The 22,109-nt window shown below is 38.9% G+C and overlaps 1 long non-coding RNA gene across 1 annotated transcript; it reads right to left on the bottom strand.

Annotated features, from left to right (window-relative positions):
* Window positions 1–19,687: 19,687 nt before the first annotated feature.
* LOC133391898 (uncharacterized) lies at window positions 19,688–20,702 on the bottom strand. The gene is made up of 2 exons (XR_009765338.1): window positions 19,831–20,702; window positions 19,688–19,730 (listed from the first exon to the last, which is right to left on the bottom strand). It is a non-coding gene; the product is annotated as an uncharacterized LOC133391898 (long non-coding RNA).
* Window positions 20,703–22,109: the final 1,407 nt, after the last annotated feature.

The raw sequence follows: 22,109 nt of genomic DNA, 5'->3' as shown, positions 1-22,109 counted from the left end.
AAGGGAGCAAAAAAACGCCGAAAGCACATGCAGGCACATCCAAATAAAGTGAAGTAGAGCCGTTTCCGACTCGAATTTTCACAATCAGAATAGAAAGAGGTGTCGGTCGAGAAAACTGACGGGTAAGAGATTCCGCATTTGGTCTTTGTCAATTTGTTTTCAAATTTTCCCATCTCGTTGCATCTCAATTGGGGATGAAGAAGGTGCCAAAGAGAATGCTACAGTTCTCAAAATTGCAATGATTCAGAGTCGATTCACACGCCTTCTTTTATATTTGGTACAGCAAACTGCACAGCAATTGAGGCCTTCAGCATTCGAGATCCCTTCCGTACATGCCATCCCTTACATCCTAACTTTTTGTCCTTCATCAGATGCAATGTCTCGCAATTTGTCACAATAAGATTTCTGCTGCTCGATAACAATTAGTCAAACGCAAATGAATGAAGCGAATTAATATTGAAGGCAGCATACCACTCGAGGGGAAAAGGCGAGGATGTGATCGTTCAATTTTGAGTTCCAGAACAGAGCTGAAAGACAAAAGAATTCAATGCTGTCTTGCACTTTTGCTTATCTAATGGAAGTGACCAAGGAAAAAAAGTTTGCTGTTGAACTTTTAGTTTAGTTAGTCAATGTTAAAATAAACTTTAGGTGAAATGTACATAACTTTCTATTTTCCAGAGGAACGGTGCATATCCCACCTACGTATGAGGTAATGTTGGCCGTTGCGTTTTGAACCTAGTACAAAAGTTTCGTTCATTTTTTTGCCGTTTCGTTCCGATCCTTTTTACATAATCGTTCACTTTTTTACCACATCACTATTGTTAGCAAGGTGCTATTGTTCGTGTGTTTTGGACTTTGTTTGATAAATTTAGCTAATTTTAATTTAATAAATTGTAGTTATAACATTACAAGTTGTACTCACACTGTAAAACGGATTGAAGGAGATTTATAATAAAATATAATATAATATGAAAATGAAGTATGTATAAAAAAAAAATCGTTTTAGTGCCAGACTTTATCTACGAACTATGTGTGTTAATATAATTCTGAGTTTAAAATAATAAGTTTCATTAAAATAGTTAGTCGGTATCATGTTACAGTCGTCAACTCGCACGCCTCAACAGCATGCCCATCATGGGTACAAGTTCCGCATGGACCGAGTCCCCAAACGTAGGACTGATAGTCCTGTTATGGGCAATCAATAAGTCACTGACAGGCAGACCTTGACCGACAACGCTAATTGCAGCAAAGAAGATAAAGTTTAAAATAATACTGGGTAGTAAAGACATGCTTGATACGTTCCCTTGTCTTCGAAACATGTTCAGTTATTGGTGGAAAATAAAGACATCCCGACGATTAGTAACGATGTCACTAAGGAACTGCAGCTTATCGAATTTTAAACAAGCCAAATCAACAAAATATGCGAACTGAAACCCTTGAGGCTCGATCCATACAGAGGTTGAATCCATTTTGGGCATGTCGTGTGACTTGACGACTGTACAATGGGACCGACCTGTCACTAATCATAAACATTTAAATTTTTATCTTTTACAAACAATTATTACATACGAATTTTATTTCGTTTTGTTGTATAGTCATAGCTAGTCATAATAGAGTGCAACCTATTCTTGACTTTAAACAAATATTCCTACTTAAAAAACCATTTGAATTAGCCAACAGGTTGTATTTCACAAGCTACCGCGTCATTCTTTCCATGAAGCAGGATCACGCCGGATTTCGCTAGAATCCCAAACTAAAAACTCTAAATTTGTCATCCGGAAACCGTAAAACAAAACACTTTATCCGACCGTTCAAGCTTCGGTTGCTAATCATAATCCCATTAAGCAACACTTGATATTTATTATATTTTTTCTTGGGCCTTTGTTTTTCCCACTTTTTGCTATACTTTTAGTGAGCATCAACGTGTCTGTTATATTGTCTACAAAAAAAAAAAAAAAAAAAAAAAAAAAAAAAATAAAAAACATCACATTTGTCCAATCTGCATTTGTCTTTTTGGTACAGTAAAATTGACCAACCATGTGCATTATTAAGCACCTTTCATATATGTCATACGACCCTATCCTACGATTTAGTTTTGCTTGAAAGCCTCCAACAACAGTCTCGCTTCTGTCAAACTCGAAATAGTTTATATCACTCGAAATAGTTTAAGTTCCGGAGTGGGATACCGAATGACTCCTTCTACTGCATAAACCGGATGTTAAGATACACCACGGTTTTGATGCGGTAATTTCCTGAGAGTTGCATGAGTTAAAATTAATGATGAAAAGCAAAATATAGTTCTTGCAAAATGTGATGAAAAATATCTGGTTTCAGCAAGTTATTTATTATTACATATTCACTGAATTTTTCAGAGCTATATTTCCTTGTGTCTCATAGTACAGTCCTTATCTGGTATGACATGATCATGCCCTTCGACATAACATCATGGGTTCAAGCCCCGAATGGACCGTGCCGCCATACGTAGGACTGACTATCCTAGCATGGGGGAATAACCCATAAGTCACTGAAGCCAACCTCACAAGTGGTACAGGCAGGCCTTGACCGACAACGGTTGTTGAGCCAAAGACACAAAATCCGTGATGTCAAAAAAACTGTAAAGAAAAAAAGACCTTAACAACAGAACTCGTTCTAACAAACTTTATGTCTGAAATATTGTTTTGTACAGCTGGGTTAACAGCTCACAACAAATTTCAAATATAATATTATTTTCTTTGTTTTCGAAAAAAAAATTACAATTACCATGGGCCAGGTTCCTTAAAATTGAATTTTAGGTTTGTTAAACAGCGAAACCTTAAAGCACACATATAACTGCTTAACAAAGAAATATTGTGTATACATTAAAATGAAACAACAAAAACTCATAGATATATCAAAATAAACAGCGTAGTTTTCAGAAAAAAGTATGTATGCGTCGAAGAAAGAACGCAGGTATACTTTCAGGTGACCGCTGACATATGACTGTGATTAGGACCGAAATATTTTTTTCTAAATCAAAGTGTTCGAAAAACTCGTATGTCTGAAGACTGTTTATAACCGAAGTTAAATAATAAAAACTAATATGTCGTGTATTTTAATAACAACAATAGTATTAGTAGAATGTAACATTTTTATCACAACAATCTTTAATACGTAATACGGCAAAGCCGTTCGTCCCGAATAAAACATCGTTTTGTTTATATAAATATTAGGTAGCTGGAGGATTGACAAAAATTCTTCAATTTAAGCAAAATGACACCTACAAACTGTCAAATTCATCGTATATGTGAATCATCGTATTGCCAATAAATTTTATGTAGAGGGTCTTCTGTACTTATAAAATTAACGTATTTAAACATGAAATTAAGCTGTTTTTTTCGATTTGTTTCAAAAACCATTGAATGTTGGTATACCAGGCTGAGGTCACTGCCAACTGCCTGTCTCCTTTTCCATACATAAAGAGACTTTATTTTTTCAACCAAATTGATCCTTCTTTACTAATTATTAAAAATATGCATGTTCAATGAAACTGTTGTTTCATTTGATCGGAAGCGCAATGAGACCCACAAAACAATGATTTGTTTACATCGTCAGAAGGTAATATCTGAAAAAAATTTATTACGATCTAATAATTTTGATGAACATTTTCAAACAATTGTACTGTTATGAACTGTCATATGAGGTAATGGCAATTTACATTATGTCGTCTAGGCGGTTGCTTTTTTTTTAATAATTGTATAGTTCTTAGTTGAAAATAACTTCATTTTCAAAAGAGAATAATTTCATTTACAATTGAAAATATACGCCTTCCAGTAACCACAAGCATTCAACCACACAATTTCAATACATGAGAAAAAGAGGTGAAACGTACACCAACGCTAGACGATAAATTAAATTTTTACACCATCCACAAACCACTGACCATCTATGGCGCTTTACCATACTACCTTTAGTGGAACACATAGAGAATAAAATCACTCTGCACATTGAAATCAAAGGAAGCGGCTGCAGGTGTATACCTCTGATTGTTGAGCATTACAAAACCAAATTACAGCCACCCTGCTCTATTCTCCTTCCGAGCAAGGGGGAACCATTCCAGAGAATGTTGTGGTGCTGCCAGGAAACATCCTTCAGCTATCCATCGAATCGAGAAACTCGCCGTCTAAAACCATTAATTAAAACACGTAGCTGCCATAAAGTAGAACCACGCCGTCTAGGAGTTGTGTGCTTTTCATCGCGAGCTAGCGCGCCTCTGAATTGTTACAATTTATGCCAGTTAGCATTGCGATTATGGCTCATTCACATTTATACGGGTATTCTGTAGTGAATAGACGTAGAGCTTGGTACTAGGCGGTGGCTATGAGTAGTCGAGAGTAATAGTTGTGTGCGGTTTATTCAAATTATTTGTGTAAAACGGCACGTGGAATGTAATCTACTTAAGGTGCGGCTGCGGTGACTGTTAGGATACAACAAACAAAAACTCGTAGCTGAAATGAACGAAATGCCTCCAGGAGATTAAAAAGCAGCTATTATGAGGCAAGTAGATACGATACGTTTGCGGTCCTAGATAAGAGGATATATTTTAATGAGAATACGGCCAGTTACTATATTGCCAGAGCGCATCAACACTCACAGCATGATGCGTAGATAATATAAGCTTATGATACACTAACAAAGTTTACGTAAAAGTCCAGACATTCAACAACAAAATTATCCAATATATCAAACGAAAAAGCTAATTCAATACGAACGGATTTTTTTTAATTTCACTTCTGGCAAACTGCCTCCATTCACACATTAACCGCTGGTCGCTTGTGTCTAGCGAAATAAGTTAACGTTAAAGAAGCAAAAGAAAAAAATCAACCTATCTCCACCATGCAATTCTTCTCACGATATACTCATAACATAGCAATACTCAGTAGCGTCTCATAAACATACTTGCCGCGATATTTGCTTTCATGCCATGTTGCTGAACAAAACCGGTAGATGAAGGTGAGTCATTTTTTTTAAGAGTTCAAAACACAATACAAAATATTAAATAAGACTTAATTAAGCTCACGGTGCAATGGGGCCTCCTCTCATCCCAAGGCGAACAATCCTTTGGGCACGTGTTCCATACTCAGCATAATCACCTAGTAGCGACTGGGTGAAATGGTTTGGCACATCATTTTAGCATCCTGAGAGCTCTTGAGAAGTCGCAATATAATTAGTACGCAAGGAAAGGTGAGTATGATGTTTCCAGTAAGCAAACGACAGCCGGCGGCATACGATTTCCACAGTCAGTGAATGTGTTAAGCTGAGCAATTGGAGCATTCAACAATAATGAACGGTCCAACATTGACAATGCTGCATTCTGTGTAATGGTTGTGTTCCTTTTCGTTGAGAACTGGTTAAATTTTATGCATTTTTTGCCTGAATCAACCTTAATTGCTCTTGCACTAACTAACAGATGATGCTAAAAACGTACAAAACACTACACCTTAGCTAGGGGAGAACCTTAGCCAAAAGTAGAGCGACAGTAAGATCAAAACAAAATGAGTTGATATGACAATCTTTAAATTACCAGGGTCAAAATAATACGGCGCTTGTTTGCATATTTCATGTAAGACCGATTGCAACACTAATAGCCCGAAAAAGCACCAGGAAACCAGGTGTTAAACTATTATAGTTTTTGTTTTGCTGCTAATACATTAGTAAAACACTTTAAACTCAAGTGCGAAACAAGAAAATAACAGGAAAATATATTGTTGCAGGGTGCTAAAATTACGGACAAGCGGCGTGAAACTATATGCAGGAAATAGTTAAACCTTTCAAAGTTTTTATTAAAACTTCTAACCAATATACATATAGCAAGATGAGTACAAACTGGCAAAAGTAGACAAACACTTATGCGACTGAACGTTGCATGCACCTTTACGTTGTTTAATACATAGAGAGTTCTCAAAGTCGTTATTTCTCAAAATAACTTTTGGTCTAAGAACTACTTCAGCTAAGAAATAACGTATTTTGAGTTCCTGCTAATGCTTCACCTAACAGCGTAAGTTGTAGTCCGGTACTGATATGTTCATAAGTCGAACTGTGTTTTAGAAAGACGTCAGATATCGTAAAAAAAAGGCTTATCGTTAGAAATGAGAGCGATTATTCCCCTCCGAAACAACATGAAACGAGATGCATCTTATCTACTCCTTCGTATTCTCTTTTCGGAACAATGCTGAGAGCTCTTCAGAAAAGAATGCATTTCAATTTGTCAACCGAATTCGGGTTTTCAAGTAGGTATACTTGACATGGTTCGCAAACTATTGCCTCGTCAATGTAACCAAATTTCATAGCAGTTGATACATCGTAGTACTTCGGAAAGGCAAAAACAAATTGTACTGTTATTCGATTCGGGTCTGTGTAGAGTTGAAATAAAAGGATGCAACACAGCCAATTGTTTGTATTATGTATTTGGTAACATTTATTTCTTGTGCATTGCCTACAAATGTATATTTCTGGTTGAGGAAAAAATATATTTCACGGTTTAATGTCAAGATTCAATTACGATAATGAATCTGTCTTAAGCCTCATAGAAAAAAGTAGTACAAAGAAATTTAATTCTTAGAAAGTCGTTAATGTTCTTTGCCTGAAGGATGACTTTTAATGTCTTTTAATTAACTTTCATGCAAACCATTGCCGTAATAAAGCTGAGTTTACGTAATTTTCAGGAAAAATCGGTGAGGTATACAATGTAAAAAAAAATATTGCAAATGCAATGCACCGTGCTGACTTTACGCTTCCAATGCGTTATCCTCCAGCGAGCTGAGAGGGGCAGGGTGATCAAAATTACACCATCCGGGGCAGAATTTACATCCGGCGTTCAAAATCCTCACAAAACCCATTTTCTCCCCTGCCACCGGATACACGAATTCGGTAACGGTGAGCTAATTACACAATGCGATGCAGAAATCAGTTCACCCATAATTCACCAACGCCGGAAGGCTCATGCTACATTACCTCCGATAAGGAAAATGGAGTAATGAGCTGCCCAGGCCCTTGCTAACCCTTTATGATTTTTCCAACCATTTTGCGTTCACCTCTATCGTGTGTGTCCAGTGGCCGGCCGTACTGCCGCGAATGTGCTGCAATTGCTGAATTGCTTACCGTGAGAGACAAAGGGTGTTTGCAGTGGAAACAAAGGGCTAGGGGATCGCGGAGGAACCATGTGACCAAGCGTGTTGAATTATAGATGGCAAGAGCCGATTGGAATGCAAACATTTTAATCAAATATGAAATATATGACGGGCTTTTCGTACCTTTCTACATATTTGTGCAGCGCGCAGTGGCTGATCGAAAAGGGGCGTGAACGGGCGGGCTCTTGTTGTGTGAAGCTTAGCAAAGTAATCGCTTTCCGACGGGTTGACTCACGAGTGAAATTAATATGCTCGAGCTAATGGCGACCGTAGTGAGGCTGTTTGGAATGTAGGCTTGGTAATGTGTCAATTCCAAGACACGTACGTTATTCAGATGTGCTATGCTGTATCACATTAATTAGCATCGTGCGCTTCTGTGAAGGAATTGCAAGAATCGGGCAGCATTGTGATGAATTGAAATGTTTATGCTAGCTAGAAGCAGATTAATTTTCGATGAAATTTACGCAAAACTAGAAAATTAAGTACTACACGTAGTTATCGATGATCTAGTTGTTCGATGCCATCTGTGACAAATCCTATAATGGTAAGAATTGGTTCAATTCTCACCTGAACCCTATTCCAAAAGACTGACAATAAATACTAATGCAACAAAATATTCACAACTTTTTCATTCGATCAACCTTCTATTTCTTAGACTTAATGAACTTTGATTTTGTATGTGATTATTATAAGTTTATTAGCAATACGACCGAATCCGTTCCTTCTGGATAACAAAATTAAAAGTTTATTGAGAAAAATAAATATTCTTTAAATGCAAAGCAAAGTAAAATAAAAAAAACACTTACTCTTCTACTTGGGCGGCATATTATATTGATATACCAGATGAAACACCAGTAATCCTTAGCACCGTTCATGGCCAATCTCTTAGTTGACCGATTGAACACAATCACAAAAATTTCTACTTTTTATTTGCTTTGGAAATTGGATTGAATTGGTTTTCTTGTTCGTAGAATTTCCTTGTAAAATTTCATATGAAAATTACCGTATCAGGGAAAATCAAAAGTGGAAAAAATCCTAAGTATCACTCCGAATTAGTCCAAGTTTTAATGCACATGAGGTCACTAATTAAAACTCACTAGTCAAGCACCACACGACGAGTAAAACGGGAGACCGACAAAAGCACACAGATATCAAATAAAAGTGCTTTTCGACTACAAAAGCTGCCAAATTGCTTTGTCAAGAAAAAAACGCTAAGCCGATTGCATTATGCATAAATGGAATCTGGAGAAACCATAAACACAACTAAATCGAAAGAAGTCAAACAGAAAGTTCTTCCACCTGCTCCCACGCTATTCTCGCCAGCGATGGCTCTCGGTATAAATTAAATAATCGTGTCCAAAAGTAAATAGAGTTGTTCTTGCGCCAAAAACTCAATCCGTATGCATCAGTCAGTGTGAGGCAGCAAAGGACGCCAATGAGGACCGAAAACTACTATCGTTTGTGCTTTTTTCCGCCGCTAGCTGGAAACATGCCCGTTCTTCGGATTAGCAGTCGTTCTTGCTGAATAATCACCGGAAGCACTGCTAAAACACGTTCACAGTCGGTGCAAATGCTTTTCGACCATTTCATGGCGATCCTTTTTATAACCTGTTTTCTTTTTATTAGGAAGACAGGAATAGACCTGTGCTTAGAATCCTATGTCCGACACATCACTACGGATATGAATGACGTATTCTAAGACACAGTGCACAGAAAAACTGTGGTACCATTTGAAAAAGGTCAAAATACACATATATGTTTGATAATACAGAATAATTTTTAATGAGATAAATAGTTTATTTTTTCTTAATTACTTAAAAATCTATTGCTAGTATAAAGTATAGCGTGGAAAACAGATACCATCGCAATGGAAAATTTATATTTTTTATAATATTTTGCCGACTGTGAAGCATAGAACATACTGCACATCGCCGCCGTGTACTAAGAGCAAATTTTCGAAATGCACAAAAAGATGGTTATTATACTTTCTCAGTGGCGGCTTGTTTGGCTTGAGTCCCATGTGCTTCATTCGTTATGCAAATATGCTCAAAAGACCATTTCAACCAGCTTTCACGTATTATGGACGGTTATATTCGGTTATGGCTTTGTTTGCTTAATGACCAGAAAGCGTTTACCTTAATAAAACCGACTTCTTTTGCATTTGAATGAATCAACAAACACATGATTTTGAATGAATTCAAAAATTTAGATAAATTTCGGTTTTTCAATATCAATTCAATGCAATAAAAAATCGTCATACAACTACATCAAAATAATTTCATGTAGCCTTTTAAAAATGTACTAGTCTAAAGAAAATATCTTCAAAGATAATGCAAATGATAAATATTAATATTTAGTCATGATTTTAGAAATTTTATTTATTACACAGAATAAAAAATCTTAATCTAAAGGATCTTTCAAATGTTAATTGTATCTTTATACAGCAACCAACCTTAATGCAAATACTACAGGAAGCAACGATGTTCGCCAATGTGTACCAAAAAGAATAGCAACCATATTTCAACCTTCTATCGTTATCATAGCACTACTTTATTGTAAACATAACATCAGCGAAACATTAATACACAGCTGCTGCTGGTAATTAAGCTATCGTTATTGGCGCATTCGTTAGTTAATTCACACCCAAAATTTTATACATAAGGTTCAAGGCAAAGTATTTTTAATGCATTAAACAAATTCACATTCATGCAACACAATACCATAGAAATTTCTTTGGGGAAAATTAGGGATTTTTGATCATACAATGTATTCTACTTCATCCTAATTACTAATGATTACGGTAGTGTATTTCAGCGTGTACAACGATCGCCCGTGTTTAATGATAAATTATTCATTATTTTTTGAAAAAAAAACAATATATTTTTTTTTACAAAATTTGAAAACAATAACAACAGCTTTAATCAGACCAATTTGATTTACATTTTTTTCGTGCTTCCAGTACAAATGAATGGAAGATCCACAGTTTACCTTTGTATTCTTTTGGAGCTTAGTTTTTGACCGCATGCGAATGAACTATGAATTTTAACAAACAATTTAAATAACCAGTGAGCTCAACTGTTTCCTTATATTCTAATCCTTTTTCTTTTACCTTGTGCATTTCATTGGCAACACTACTTATTTTCCCGTATTTTTTTTGTGGATAACCATGCACTAGACTATGTTTGTACATAATCTAATTTTATGTCTCAAGTGTAATCGAAAAACTACTACCCGTGCGTAACGAACCCGCTAATCTGATTTTAGTCATTTTTGACCTAACGGGTTCGTAACACACGCTAAAATACAGTAATTACCATTTATTTAAAAACAAACCACGACTAAAATATACTGTATGCTGCTACTCACAATCCTTATTTAGTCTGGATTTTATCGATCTATCGCAATAGAATGAACAGTAATAAAAACCATCGTTGATGTTATTCCCAATTTTAACCAATTTTGAAACAAAAATCCTTACACCTTCTATAACCTGTTTTTTCCTGTTTTATGCGTAATGATCTATACAATATTGTGATCATAAAAGTTTACTAGACGCATTTGTATTATTTAATTCTATGCTATAGGGAGACGAACCGGATGTGAATTTAACCAACAACTTAAGCTATTGTTCACCAGTTCGGTAGCACAGCTAGCCAGTTCGCAGACCACAAACAGGTTTATGAATTATTTAATAGCAAAATACAGGGCTACGTAAGAGGACAAGTTGAGAAGATGGTTTGCGGTTTCAAGTTTTCAACACTATTCAGCAATTGTACATCCCTACAATCCAAGCAAAGATCATCCTCGATAGCAAACCGAATGTAAGATAAATTCAATAAACCACTCGATAAGCTTCTTAGCGAGGACAACCGTGCTATGGAAGATAGTGCAAAGTGTTCGAAGAGTGAGATATCTCAAATATACTCAACAGCATGAATCAGTTGTTATTTGCACAGACAGCATGCAAAATGCATATTACTGGAAATTGATTTAAGCTATTATACATTGCTAACCGCAAATGTATGGTTGACTGCTGACTGCAAACAATTTGAACCCATTTATTAAACCTATTTAGTTTGTCGGAATTCCTAAAAGTTCAGGTTTATGCCTTATTTTATAATTTGCATAAAATAATTTTGTCTATAAATTTACTTTCAAAATGTTCGTTTATTATTTTCAAAACTACATGCGATACGTTATCGCAGCCTTAGTGATTGAATTAGCGTGATAAGAGAAAATCCAACTAGCCAGAAGTAGGACACGGTAATTCGATTAAATGAGCTATTCAACCGAAAGCTGATAGATATCTGAATGTCTCCAAGCTTCCTTTTCGCTCCACATCGTACCTCAGCGCACCTTAGGCTTCTATTCAACCATTAAAGTATGGGTGCTTGCTGTTAGTGTTCCAAAGGAACGAAGAAGGCTGCAATTGCACTGGTTGTTCGATGCTCACTGACATATCATCGCCAATAATTGAACGCTGATAAGATAACTAAATTGAACCGTCAGAGCTAACAAGCACCAGATTAGATTTATTATTGAGCTCATCAACCGCACATCGGGGCTGATACAGTTACCGGTTGACGCGTTTGAGCATGACACAGATTGCATCGAGCATGATCACATACAACTCTATAAAAAACAACTTTCTATCGATAACCCATTCTACTGATTTATCCTTGCAAAGAATTCCTTGCTTTTCCGTTTTTGGTAGTATCTCTCTTTGCTTAAAATCTTCCTAAACTAATAGGAAAAGCAAAATTGTACGCGATTATACTCCACATGTAATGAAAACTAACTTATTAACCATTAGATTCAATCTACTCGTGCTAAATATTATTATTATTTTAATTCCCTTCCCTCAACTTTGGAGCATTTCGTTTAGTTGCTTCTACTGCCATAACTGCTAGCGGTAACAAAACAACTATTGTGACAATACAGTGCAGGCAAAGGATGAAATGTAAAATTCAATTTAAAAGTCATGGAAAGAAACTCCCAAACCAAGTTATCGGCAGCTTGTGGCATTGAAAAGCGTGCACCATAAATAACAACCAATCAAACAGAGGGAGGAAACAGAAAACCAGGACACCAAGTCGAACTCCAAAGTCCCCAGGAACTTGACTCTGGAAACAAATGAAAGGACACCGAAAAGTGTCATGCATCGGTGAAGCAGCATCCGATTGGCTTATTTAAACTTCCATTTTCACGTGAATGGTATGCAATAAGCTGCTTTAAGGATTGGGGTACAGTTCCTGGCACGGAACTAAGAGTTTTGCTCTCACAATCACCACTCCCAGATGGTTCTTCTATTCATGCTTACTATATTTTTGAAAATCAAATCTTTAACGATCTTAATAAAAACGATACAGAAAAATTCGCATTGGTAAACTCTTCTTTATATTGTGTGAATTAATGTTTTAAATAAAAAAAAACATTAATAAAAAAATTATATTTCTCAGGAACAAGGACATTTTAGTCATTTTTGTGTCCATGCTCCATCTGTGAACTTTATTTGTGACGAATCATCTAACATTCGTTACCAAGCAAAATAAATAGAGCCTCATTAGAATTGCCCGTGCCAGTACCATCACTTTGCAACCGTTTGATGGTCGGATCTTTTCACCTTCATGCTTGAGTCTGCAGCTTTTATAATGTGTAGTCTCTTTGTCTTCTGCTTTTAATTCACTTTATGGCTTTTTCTTTCTGGACAATTTGTTTAACTTGCTTCAGGTTTAGTGAAATAAAGTATGGATAATTTTTCAACAGCATTGATAAATGATGAGCATAGCAATATTTTTAAAAACTGCTATGTTCCTGCAAATGCTATACAAATCTCTTTGAGCTGTTTTTTAGGTACAAAGAACTATCTCAATGTTTAGATCGCAAGTATAAAACGTTGTCGCTGGGCTATCTGTAAATGAGTTGTTAATGAGATGAATGTCGTACCATAAATTCTTCAGAAATTTAATGTAAATTAAATTATTTTATTATGACAATTTCGATTATAGAATAGTCTTCTGCAGCATTCCTTCATTGCTCTATGACAATTATTCCAATGAATAAATAAATGACTATCTGGAGTGTGCAACGTCGTCGTTGATGATGATGATGATATGTCCCACCTCATACCCCTTCACAGGGTTGAGGTAGACGAATTATCTTGCGCTAATGGGTTAATTAAATGTTACAAACAATTTCTAAGTATAAAAGGAATGTGGCTATGCAACCATGCCCAGGTCACAAGTAAGAGGTAGCACCTGTATAGGTGATCTGCAGCCCTTTCCAACATGACCAACACAGCACCTCGTCCAAGTAGGCCATGCCAAGAGACATCCCGAGCCTACACCTACAGCCGGGAATGCTTTATCTCCTCTGTCTTCTTTGTACAAGGCACTCAGAACCACATATGACACGTGCTAGTATCAATACTATGAAGTTACAATTTTTATAATTCACAATATTTACTCAATGTTTACTTTTGTTTAAAATGAAATGCTATCTTTAATCATCATTATTATAATTTTGTTTAAAAAAAAACAAGAACCTAATCCATTGATAACATCATGAACTGCCGAACATGATGCCGTACTGGGGATCGCTGTAGAAAACCATCTTGGTCGGGCATGAGTCCGGCATCCTCATGACATGCCCCAGCCTACGTATCCTGTCCGCCTTTGCCACCGTCAGGATGCTCGGTTCGCCGTACAGCTCAGCAAGCTCGTGGTTCATCCTTCTCCTCCACGCTCCATGCTCGTACACATCGCCAAAGATGATCCGGAGGATGCATCTCTCAAGCCGTCAGTTGTACTATTCACTAATTTACATGAAAAATAAACTAAACACAATATTGATATTTAAAGCAACTAACACACATTTGTTTTTTTAAACTAATACAGTGACTCCGCAGAAATAATTCACCTTGGCATTTCTAAAATCTCTTAAAAAAACATTGATATCCTGGCAACAGGTGATTGATTTTATTGGATCGTTATCTCTTCGAGTAAAATAATTCTGTCAGATCTTCTGACCACTTTCATTCCCAGGTAATGTGGCAAGTAACCGTGATGATGAGTATGTATTTCATTTGAAAATAAAAAAACTGGGAAGAATTGAGGTTTTTCCTTTACATATTGATTCGGAGAACAGCTGGTGAACATGGATATTTTAATAAAATTGATTATGATATGCTAATGTAAACCTAAATCATACGATGAAGATTCAATAGGCTATTTAATGGCTATTGAAACTTTGGAAGCAAGTTACTAGGGGCATGGAATTCTCAGAAACGTAATGTAACTGAATTAATGAGATGGAGAAGCTGAAGAAAAGGTACTACTCGACAAATGACAAATACCTTCGTATTACATATAATTATGCTTTTAGATGCTTATTCTTTAAATGATTAAATTTAATTTGAATTTTGCAGGAATAATTTCGGAATTTATCTGCCATGGAAGTTGTAGAATACTAGAATAAACTGTACCGCGGGACCGATTTGAGCATGGGGGTTTTATTTAAAACCCCACCGTGTTACTCTTTGCAATGGAATTCTGCTTCTTAGCAGAATTTACATTTGCCCTGACCATTAGATTTTACAAACCAAGCTATAAACGGTTAAATGCGTTTTGACAACCATTACAATTGTCTTAATATATTAAAGCCTGTACATATCCAACATTTTTGTAGGATTAATAAAACAAAAATATAACAAAAAAATGTCTGTTATTTAATAATCATTGCGCTTGTTTTTTTTGCGCTTGTTTTCAATATCATTAACCAATTTGTAGTCTTCAAGGATACTAGTTCTTGTTTCTTTCGATTTCTTTAAAATATTTCTTGTTTTGAACATTTGCAACCGTCACGTTGCGAAATCTTTCGATGAATTATTTCAATTCAAAATTAATGTTCCTTTTCATGAAAGACATTTGGCAGTAATGATTAAGATACCTATACACGACTTTGCTATGACCCATGCATTCTATGTTGTTCGAAATTGGCAAACTCACACAGATCAGCATCTTAATTCAATACAGGCGGTCCCCGAGATACACGGTTAATGGGGACCGAAAACGGCCGCAAAATACCGCGTATCTCGAATTTCCGCGTAAGTCGAATCTCGTGATTTCCAGCTAAAATATCACAAATTTTCGTGTAATTTTGCAAGTAGGGAGCGGTTTTAGTCATTTTATGAATTATTTGATATGATCCTGACTGAATATAACAGTTTTAAATCATTTTAAAAAGTTTTTAACATTGGATCGAAACGGAAATTATTTGGCAATTTACAATTGATGTGTCAAAACAGTACAATTTTCTCAAAGAACTGTCAAATTAAAAAAACTGTGTATCTCCGAATCCGCGTATAAGAGGTACCGTGTATCTCGGGGACCGCCTGTATATAAATAGGGTAACTGTACCAGTTTTCGGCAGTGTACCTATTTTCGGCAGGGTAGCTAAAAACGTGAAATTCTGCACAAATGCGGTAAAAAAATTCACAAAATACAATTTTGCAGTGAAAGTGTACTTATTTGATATTCACATACTAAGTTTCACACCATTTCATTACGTATTTTCCAAAATATCAAATAAATTGTGCTTTTTTTCGGCAACTTTGATGTCAGCCAATCGTTCGGCAGGTTTTGTGATTAAGAGAATCAGAACAGTAAAACAATGAAAAAGTGGTGTATCCCAAGCGCCACAGATTAAGCTTAAACGACTGGAAAATTGAATATCCATAGAAAAAAAAAATGAAAGCTCCACAGCTTCATTGGTTTGATCAATAGATGGCGTATTAAAACCAATCATTATATTGCTATCCTTTTCTTGCAATGTGTTTCGACAAGTTTCATCTTATCATGACCTATATAGCCTTATAACTTTCTGAGCAAAAATCTATATGAATGGTCGTGTGGTCAGATACGTGGGTATCAACACCAACGACCATTACTCAAATCTCACTTGCTTCAGTGCTGATGGTTTCTGTTGGAGTTTAGTATTTAAACAATCGTATCGCCGTTCTAGTTCTAGCGATGCATAACTTCAATGCGAAACCATACAACAGTACAGAGGAAATGAGAAAGCTCTCCTCCAAGCGAGGGGAAGCTCAACTGGTTGGTGTATCCCACAAGCAGATGGCGCCACCAGCTTTTTTGCTATTTTTAGAATGCATGAGTCGTTTGCCGTCTGCTAAACGAAGTCTTTCTATATTCCGTTTAGGTAGAGTGTTTGAGTCGTTTAGAAGCCGTTTAGTGGTCGTTTAGTGGATTTGTGGCACTTGGGGTGGGCTTGGCTTTCAGTGACTTATTGCTACCATCGGTCTATTCCAGGCTTGAACCTACGATGGGCATGTTATTAAGTCGTTCGAGTTGACGACTGTACCACCAGACCGGCGCTCTCTTGCATGCATTTAAAATACACGAGGCGCTCTCACTGAAAAGAAGGCTCGCTCACGCTGTTTTACTGTATTTTCCTCATACCCCTTCCTTCCCGTTTGTCCCCGAACACGCTGCTCTAGTGCGAGTAAGACACCGATACCAGCATGCCACTGCGAGAAAACCGAACTGAGCGCGCAGGCTGAAAGTGAACGCACACATTCACACATATGTAATTGTGTGAGTGCAAAAACTGTGTGGAAACCAAAACACGCTCGCGCCTCTGCGTAATTCCGTGTATTTCCAACCCCTGCTTCTACATGCCTCTCGCCTGAAAGTCGCACACTTTTTCATTCTCTTTGCTAGCAGGGTAATCATTAAAATAAAAGATTAAATTTAAATTGAGGCGAAAGAACTCCGCAGGAGCCAAAGCCTCTCTAAACCATACTAACAACATTAAATTTAAATTGTTGCGTTCTCAACAGTGCTCCTGCCGAATTCTGCCAATATAATCTGGCCACACTGGTCCGCAGGTCAGGCGAGCTTTTTGGCGGCCACCGTCGCAAAACCGTCGCAAAACCTCAAAACCGACGTCGCATGTACTGCAAACCGACGTCGCCAGCAAGCGAAACTCGCAACGATTTCGAGGCGCTGGCGACGGTCGTTTTTGACGTTTTGCGACGGTTATTGACCTTTCGAGCGAGCTTTTGCCCTGCGAGCCAGTGTGGCCAGATTATATCGGCAGATTTCGGCAGGAGAACTGTTGAGAACGCAACCATTTAACCTTCGTTTCTATGACCAAAAATACACCCTCATCTTTATGACCACCTACCCGGGTAGGTCATACATTTTGTATGGGAGTTTGCATTTCTGGATGGTAAATTAATCATATATATTGGAAGTAGGGTAACTGTACCAGTATTCGGCAGTGTAACTAAAAAGGTATAATTACGCAAAAACGCGTAGAAAATTTTCTCAGCATACATTTTTTAAATAGAGATATGCTCATTTGTTATTCATATACGAAGTTTCACATCATTTCTTTGCATATTTTCGAAACTATCAAACAAAATGTGCCGTGTTCAACATGTTTGGCAGATTTGCTGTCAGTCAATAGTTCAGCAGGTTTCATTATTAAGAGCAAAGTCTTTTAACCGTCATGTGTACAACCGCCTACCCGGGTAAGTTTCGCATCTTTATTTCAAAATAACTTTGGACTAAAAAATCGTATCGACTTTAAATTTAAAAAATGTCTCAAAAAAGATGTTTTCTACCCATGTGCCAAAAATTAAAAATATCAGAAAAGTTTAATTTTTTTTTTATTATTTAAGTTTATATACCCTTCACATGCACAACCGCTTACCTGGGTAGGCCATATATTTTGTATGGAAGAATTATGTTTTTCGTGATTAAAAGAGTATATATTTTGAATTACTTGTTAGATTTGAATGAAAATTGTCTTATTTTTTTTTCTTTAAGTTTTCATTGCTTTCCTTCCTGTCGAACGCTTGTAGCGTATCAGCGGGTACACGCTGCCTAATTGCTGTGCGATATTACAATATTATAATGTTTTATAACATATTGTTGTAAAATTTGTAGAAATTTATAAATTAGGTGCCCAAACGTCAACCTCTGACAGTTGAGAGTGAAGCGAAGTGATGCAACCCGATGACAGTTGTTATGTCAAATCGTAGAAATAAACCGGTTCAATTGCCACTTGAAAACCGAAAAAGCCAAACGTTTTTTTCTGTGTGAAAAGTGTGAAGTGAGATTTAGCTACGTTTATAAATTAAAATTTTAAAAATATTATCAATATTTTTCAATAAAAAAATGTGCTGTAACTCCAACACCCCAACCGGCCTTGCCGCATGTTTTGAGAGGATGCTTTTTTTTTGTTGTATTGTTGTAAAGTTGTGTTGTAAACAATTATGTACAGCTGTGTGTTTTAATGCTTGTTGTGTAACAATATGTTGAAATTAACTCTGAAATCACCTCTTTGAAAATTATACCAACCACTTCAAGCAAACGAAATAGAATTGGCTGAAAGTTAACACACACATTCATACTTTTGTTATTGTTGTGTCTTTGGCTTGCTCTCAGGTACTTTATTAAAAACACTAATATTACAGTACACATAATAAATAACAATGACAAGCACAATACACAATAAAATACTCAGCCGCGCGCCAGCCGTACCGTGCCCTGCCGGGAGCCCTGCTCGCCGGCTGCTCGCAACACTTGCTTGTCCGAGCGCACAACACACACTAAGCGGCCCGCGCTTAGTGTGCGTACGACAGTGTGCGTGACACACTGTCGTCCCCTGGACATTGACCAGTGGCAGCACAACTACCACGGCAAGTCCAGGGGTCGGCACGGCTGCCCACAACATCTCCCCCTTTTACTTATCCGGAGGGGGTCGAACCGACACGCGCATATTCCATTGCGGGAATATCGGTGTGGTGATACCCTCCGGCCATAGACCCTTGTCCTGGGGCATTTTTGCGCAAATGCTGCTCCTAAGCTGCGACCCCGCTACCCGGCTACCGCAACGCTGCTACGACGTTGCAGGAAATCTCCCCGGCGGCGACCGTAATGTCCCGCTAGCCTCATCCGGCAGGAGAGCATTACCCAGCAACTCGTTCCGCACGCTGCTACGCTGCTGCTGGCGATCTCTCCGGCAGCGACCGGTTTGTCCCGCAAGCCTCATCCGGCTGAAGAGCATATCCCAGCAGCCCGTTATGGCATCCTGTAGCGGTGGTACAATTGCTGCAGCAAGGACGGCACACATTTCGCCCTTCACGTCGGGAACAACACGTCGGTGCTGCAACTGGGGACGGAATGCGACCTCCCCCTCTCTCCGACGAATAAAAACGGCAGCAGCGGGGCGGCATGGGACCTCGCCCCCTCTCCGTTGACACTATTGCTGCATCGGGGCGGCATTGGACCTCGCCCTCCTCTCCGTCAAACACGACGGCTGCAGCGGGGCGACATGAAACCTCGCCCCTCTCCGTTGACACTGTTACTGCAGCGGGGCGGCATGGGACTTCGCCCCCTCTCCGTTGACACAACGGCTGCAGCGGGGCGGCATGGGACCTCGCCCCCTCTCCGTTGAACGCAACAGCAGTAGCGGGGCGGCATGCGACATCGCCCCCTCTCACTGTTCTACGACGGCTGCAGCGGGGCGGCATGGAACCTCGCCCTCCTCTCTGTCAAACACAACGGCAGCAGCGGGGCGGCATGGGACCTCGCCCCCTCTCCGTTGACACTACTGCTGCAGCGGGGCGGCATGAAACCTCGCCCCCTCTCACTGGTCTACGACGGCTGCAGCGGGGCGGCATGGAACCTCGCCCTCCTCTCCGTCCAACACGACGGCTGCAGCGGGGCATGGCATCTCGCCCCCTCTCCGTCGAACACAGCGGCAGCAACTCAGTGACCTCTCGCGTCACCAATGATGGCCCGGCAGCTAGGCAGAAAGACAATTCGCCTCTTACACTGCCGGCGCTCCTTGGGCTGCAGCCCGACGACACCTAGCGTCGCCGCAGATGGCCCGGCAATCAGGCTTCGACCTTACCATTGCCGGCGCTCCCTGGGCCTGCAGCCCGGCGAATCAAACATCGCCGAGTGTGTGTGTGCGGCTGTCCCTTCTGTCCCCATCGCGGGACGACAGCCGGGGCCACGATCTTAACGGCGGCGGCGGCAGCGGTCCTTGTCGAACGGCGTCCCACTGTCGCGGGGACCCGTGCCATCGCGATGGCGCCGGCTCCAACCGACGCGCTCGATCGCGATGGTGACCGCGGGTTCTTCTAGGGATCTTCCTTACGCAAGAGGATCCCATCCTCGTCGCCACTGTTGTGTCTTTGGCTTGCTCTCAGGTACTTTATTAAAAACACTAATATTACAGTACACATAATAAATAACAATGACAAGCACAATACACAATAAAATACTCAGCCGCGCGCCAGCCGTACCGTGCCCTGCCGGGAGCCCTGCTCGCCGGCTGCTCGCAACACTTGCTTGTCCGAGCGCACAACACACACTAAGCGGCCCGCGCTTAGTGTGCGTACGACAGTGTGCGTGACACACTGTCGTCCCCTGGACATTGACCAGTGGCAGCACAACTACCACGGCAAGTCCAGGGGTCGGCACGGCTGCCCACAACAGTTATAGTGTTACTGCCGAATAGGATGGGTGTTTTGGAGCGCACCAATGGCTCTGAAGCTGGCTCTGCACCCACGGCTCCAGAGCCGGATCCACACGAATAGCTCCGGAGCTGGCTCCGCACCAAGAGCCCCGGAGCCGGCGGCAAATCAATGGCTCCGGAGCGAGCGGTGAATCAACGGCTCCGAACCAACGGCTCTGGACTAACTTTTCAAAAGAGACGGCATTTTATGGTAGCGTAAAAAAACGAATCTATCTTCTCGCAAGTGTAGAAGCTAACACCCGATGTGATTGTGTGATTGTTGAACGATATTCAAAACTTATCGATTTTTTTAATAAATTATTTTACAACATTATTTACTAAGCTACTTACGGATCTTTCCGATTGAAACTTTATTTAAAAGGATTTTTTTAGCAATCTGTTAAAACCGACTCCGGACCCGTGGGTGCGGAGTCAATGGTGTGTAGCCGACTCCGGAGCCACTGGAGCGGAGTCAGCTTGGAGCCGTAGGTGCCGAGCCGTGGGTGCGGAGCCGGCTCCGTTGGGTTGGAGTGGAGGAGGTTCCGAAATTGTCTGGAGCCGGTCGGATCCAGTTTTTTAATAAAACATGATGAGCATATTTTATAGATCGTCAACATATATTTTTAAACAACAAGCAAAACAATTGAAAAATGTATTTAACTTTGGAAAGAAACGTAAGTAAAACTTAGAAAAAGACTAATCATCCACTTAAAACATGTGGCCTGGCCAGTGATGGTGGTGGATTTAGTACATATTTTTGACTGATAAATATCTTGATAAGATTTTTAAAGTTCTAATTTTACTACGATATGTTATAAAACATGATTATGAACCTTTAAGACAGATTTCATTCAAATCTTACAAGAAATTCAAAAGATATACTCTTTTAACCACGAAAAACATCATTGTTCCATAGAAAATGTATGGTCTACCCGGGTAGACGGTTGTACGATTACGTGAAGTTTTTTGGTCGTACACAAGACGGTTAACCGTAGAGTTGGCAACCAGATTTACACACATAAGTTGGCAACCGGCATACCCGGGTATTCCACACGTTTTGATGCAAAAAAAATTAACGATTTTCATAGGTAAACACTGCTTTCTATATTTTAATGCTGTAAGCAAGTAATGCCGACCATATATTCTCTTCTATTTCATTTATTCATTAATTTTTTTTTTCATTTTATTATAAAAATAACGGTCAAATTGAAATTTGGAATCGCTTGAATTTGACTCGAAAATAAGCACAATACGAAAAGAGGAAGAAGAGAAACGTCATTCTCCATACAAAATGTATGGAATACCCGGGTATGCTGGTTGCCAACTTACGTGGTAAAGTTAAAAAAATTCAAAATAAAATACTTACAGACTGTTTAAAATTACAATTTATGC

This window comes from Anopheles gambiae, chromosome 2, assembly GCF_943734735.2.
Source record: "Anopheles gambiae chromosome 2, idAnoGambNW_F1_1, whole genome shotgun sequence".
Lineage (NCBI taxonomy): Eukaryota > Metazoa > Arthropoda > Insecta > Diptera > Culicidae > Anopheles > Anopheles gambiae.
Note: the sequence above shows the minus strand (reverse complement) of the source record. Positions and strands in the feature narration are given on the sequence as shown.